Below are 5190 nucleotides of genomic sequence, written 5' to 3'. Positions count from 1 at the left end.
ATGCTGGTATGCACTAGCAAATGTGGCTCCCTACAAAGAGATTTGTAACTAGGGAATTCACTGCCTCTGTGGAACTTTTAGAAAATAGCTCCTGGCTTGACTGAGGAAGAGCAACTTCTGCAGAAAATGCCTGTCATCCATGTTCCTGGCAGATCTACAAGCATTTATACGGCACAGATGTGGCTCTGGTTGCTCACTCTACAAACGCAGATGGAACCTCTGCCAGGACACTGACTACAGTGTGTGCCACAGACCAACATGGTGGGGCTCAGACAAAGAGCAAAAGGTGATTTCTGAGCTCTGGAGAGGTGAGGACGTGTACTCTCTCCAGGCCCCCTGATCTGATCCTAACAATGCACCCTCTCCCTGAAGGGGAAAATGCTTTCCCATAGGATCTAAGGGTACCTGGGAGCATTAAACTAAATTTATCCCAAATGATTTCAGCTAAAGTCCTAACCAGCCCAGTTCCTCAGAATGTGGCCTTATACTTGGAAATATATCTTTGCAGAAGTAATTAGTACTGATGAAGCTGTACTGGAGTAGGAAGGCCCCTCAATCTGACATGACTGGTGTCCTTGTGAGAGAGAGAATGCCATGTGGAGAGACAGAGACACATGTGGAGAAGATGGCTGTACATGGTGCAGATGCAGAGCTTAGAGTGACACAACCACGAACGCATGAGTGCCAAGGATTGCTGGGATCTGCCAGAAGCTAGAAAGAGGGAAGGAAGCATTCTCCTCTAAAGCCTCAGAGAGAGCATGGCCTTGCTGACACCTTGACTGTGGAATTCCAGACTCCAGAACTCTGCGATCTGAATTTACATACTGGGAGCCACGCAGGTGCTGGTACTTTGTTTCAGCAGTCCTAGGAAATGAGTTACACCAAAGCACGCTGACTTGATAGCCATCACCCTGAGCTGGCCAGCGTGGGAAGGTGAATTAAGGGAGATCTCAAGTGAACTTCTTAGCAGGAGCAACAGGTAAAGAGAATATACTACAGAAAATTTTTTTGTTGTTTTCTAACTGAAGTTGCTTCTCCTTCATGGCCCTTGGTAGATTTATAAGCCCATTTTTTTGTACCACACAGACCAAACAAACGTGTCAATGGTTGTCATCTCGTCCAATAATAAATGTGCTAAGTCCTTGATCCTTTGCCCTGTGATTTAAGACTTGTAAGACAAGAAAACAAAACTTGGGAATAAAAATCTCAATCATCTCTATTTGGTCTCAACAAGGAAGTTGCCAATCATTCCAGAAGAAAACAACTAACTGGCCTGGTTGGAAATAAGGGGCTGGGAAGCTTGTCATATTGCCCTGGGGCTCTAGTCACTCACTTCTGATTAAAATTTGGGCTGAATGGACATAACCTTAGCTCTTAGCCACAGGAGTGAGTGACCGAGGAGACCTTGAGCTGTCTAGAAAGAAACTTGATTTGGCATCACTTTGGGGATTACATGGAGGGGAAAATTGGCTGGAGAGGGTGGCAGAGTGGAGACTCTGTAATCTAGGCATGACAAAGCCACTACTTGAGCCAGAACAGAATGGTGAAGGTTAAGGGGACAGCGCAGCTTTCAGGGAAAGAGGCAACTTGAACATAAGGAGAATGAGAGAGGTTCTAAAGATGGTAGCAATATTCTGAATCTGGCAAAGGAACGTTTTAGGGAACTTAACATTATTTCACCTGGGGAAGAGAGGGTTTATTTAACTGATATTAAAACATCTAGATTTCCAGAAATATTCCAGGACGTCATAAAATTAAGCATTATGTAAAAGAGGACAATTAAGGATTACAGAACAGGGTTTATATGAAAGAGGCAAAAGGGTAGATGTTACCAGGCACCTGCATAAAAGGAACTGTTGTAATTGACAACTAAAGCAAAAAGGAACTGTTGTAATTGACCACTATAGCTTTCATCATATACATATACGAACTCATATAAAGGCTAATTTTCCTGGAAGTGAGCTAGGAAAGTTTTTATACTATTAATCTATATTCTTTTGATGAATGATTATATATATTAATAAATATTATATATATAAAATGATGATTATATATATCATTATCTAGGGGTGTGTGTGTGTGTGTGTAATTTCTTCAAAACTTACTGGGCTGAAATGAAGTTCTATTCAAATCTGCAAATGGATTTCCTAATTTCTGTGATAATTATCCTATCCTTAAGAAATACAAAGTATGTGATAAAGAGCCAGAAACAACATATGCATGATTTTTCACACAGATATATTCTCCCTTACCTACTGTCAAGTCTTGGAGCCAGAGGACTGCAGTGGGTGGTGACTGAGAGACAGTCAGTTCCATGGTCTTATGCAGCAAGAAACTAAGATGATACCTTGAATCCTCCAGGGGTATAATTATCTCATGAAAATCCCAGCTAGTGGAGAAGTCCCCTTGCTATTATTAGATTTCTTTCAGTTTAGGATGTAAGTATATGCTGAAAGTCATTCACGGAAAGCTGGTTTCTCTAGCAGCATGTTTGAAATCTGAGCTGTGTGGTGATTAATTTGGTCCTTGAGGTAGGCCAGGCTTCCTTTTGCCTCACTCTCAGTGCAATGCTTGATTCTGAATGAACTAACATGTGGCCCTTTATTCTACTTTTGTGTGTGTTCCCAGAAAACAACAGGCCTGTTCTCTTAGACAGCTAAGATTTCTTGAAGTTCAAAACTTTGTTCCATTGACTGGTTTTTCCTTCAGCAGTTTCAAAGGTTCCTGTGGGCATTTCTTTTTAAATGTGTGATGCTGCCCATAACTTGGTCCAAAGGAAGCCCTCTCATCATGTCACTTGGTTTCATGTATCCCTCCATGCTCCTTGTGGGATATTTTTTTCATGTTTCCTAGAATCAGTTGTTTCAACAACGGCAAAATGACTGAGGTCCAAAAGGATTAAGAAAATTACAAATGAGAATTTTACATGTAAATGAAATATGTACAGCTATGTTAATACTCTCCCTCCCTGTCTCCCCACATGTACACACACACATACTTATCAGCTAGAAATATAGCAAACTTATATGTCAACCAAATGACCAATTAAAAAATAATATGGGAAAAGACCTGTTCCAGCACCCAGTGGATACTGTTAATATTTGTTGGACACCTCTGTAAGCCAGGCATGGCAGACACTTTATGTATGCTATCTACAGTATCCTAAGTAACTCTGCTAGGTAACTCTCTTATGTTCATTTTACCAAAGAGGAAAGAGAAGCTTTGAAAAGTTAAGTGACTCGCCCAGGTCTACATCTGCATGTACTAAAGCAAGAATGTGAATTTGCATCTGTATCATATCTAAGCTATTCTCTTATTTTCTATTCCACTCTGGATATTGATAACAGTCATCTAAATACAAAATAACTGACTTCCATCATGCATGTATGTTAGCCAGTAAGTTAATGATATACACTGAGCCACTTGAAAATTAACTATAGCGTAATTATTATTGAGGACTTTGTTCTCCTTTGCATGAGTCTAATGAGACTTGCTAAATTCTTAACCCATGTGTTTTCCAGCAAAATAGTCTTCAGATTGCTGAGCCACTTCTTCCTCTCTTTCCTCCCCAGAGTTCATTCCCACTACCCATTCCTCTGTTTCTCTGGGGGTTTGCAAATGAGAATTTGGATAGCTCACCGACTCATGGGATAATCAGTCTTGGAAACCCTGCCCCCTGACCTTCCATGCATTGACTCTGCATGCTTGAGCTATTGGAATTACCAGTGACCACCTCAGTGACCATGAGGGAAGTCAGCAGCCAGGCTCACCTAGGAAATCAGGGGCCAACTATGCTTTTTCTTGGTGGTCTCATGAGGCTATTGGAAAAATTGCCCTCCAGTCCTGGAGCACCTTGCAACTCACCTACCCGTGTTATCACTGTCGCACTGTCCTCCCCCAAGGATGCCCATATTATCGTAACCCCTGCCACCTTCCTTCCTGTCCTTCTTGTCCTTTCTCCCTTCCTTCCCTTCTTCCCTTCCTGTTTCTTCTTTTTCCTTTTTTCAATGAGCTGCAGGTGCAGAGGATTGCCTTCATCACAGGTTGCAGTTTATGACACAGTTTATGATGCACTATCACCATGAATCCACACAAGAACTCTTTCCTGTTTTGCACAAATGTCATTCTTCCCTTTTCTTCCTGATCCCCATTCCTTCCTCCTCAGGCCCCCACTCTAACATGTCTGATGTTTGTCACTTGCATATGCACATGTTTGTGGCAGGCACTCCCCTTGGTCCTCCTTATATACTACCAGAATTTGTGGCTGAGTGCTAGGCATGAGTACACTGCTTAATTTTGGCCAGTGGGATATGGGTAAAAGTGATGTGTCAACTTCTAGATTGCTTTACAGGCAGAAATGTGTCTTTCCCTTTCTTTTGCACCACTCCCATGGGGAAGATTGTGATTGAGTGCTAGGAGATCAAACAGTCATGTAAGATCCTGAGATAAAAGCCATGAGTTGAAGGCCACAAAGCAAAATGATAGAAACAATTGAGTCTCTGATGATTTTAAACCACAATCCTCCCCTGCCATTGTTTACCTCAATTTTTACAGGAGAAAATAATTTTATCCAGTTTAATCCATTATTTTTTTGAGTGCTTTTGTTAGAGCCATTGATCCAATTTCCTAAATTAATATAGCATCTTTGCAAAGGATGTAGGAGCATTTAGTATTGTTTGCATATGTTTCACATATTAAATGGTATTGTTCTGTTTCTTAGGTTTTTCACTCAGCATTATTTTAAAAAACTGATTCTTGTTGCAATAAGCATATCTAGTTTTGGTTTCTAAGTGTTTCAGAGTAGACCACTGTGTGCCTCTACCATATTTTTCCTAAACACACCCCTAGAGATAGACACCCAGAGGGTTTCTAACTTCCCACTACCCACAAACAGCACCACGATGGCATCCTTGGTGATGTCCCTTAGGAAACTTTTACAGAATTTCCTGTTAGTATATATAGAAGAGAATGATTGCTGGTCATAGAGAATTCTCAGATTTAATTCCGTCAAGTTCTACCTAATCACTTTCCAGAACGGCCATACCAGACTGAATCGCCATTAGCAATGTCTGAGGCTCCTAATCCTTTGCATCCTTGCCAGGACTGTGTGCTATTTAAGTTTCTAATTTTTGCCAACCTCAAGTGACTCATTTTTATTTGCAATTCTATGACGACTAGTGTTTATGCAAC

Source organism: Manis pentadactyla, chromosome 2 (genome assembly GCF_030020395.1).
Source record: "Manis pentadactyla isolate mManPen7 chromosome 2, mManPen7.hap1, whole genome shotgun sequence".
NCBI lineage: Eukaryota > Metazoa > Chordata > Mammalia > Pholidota > Manidae > Manis > Manis pentadactyla.
This window is presented reverse-complemented; position numbering follows the sequence as displayed.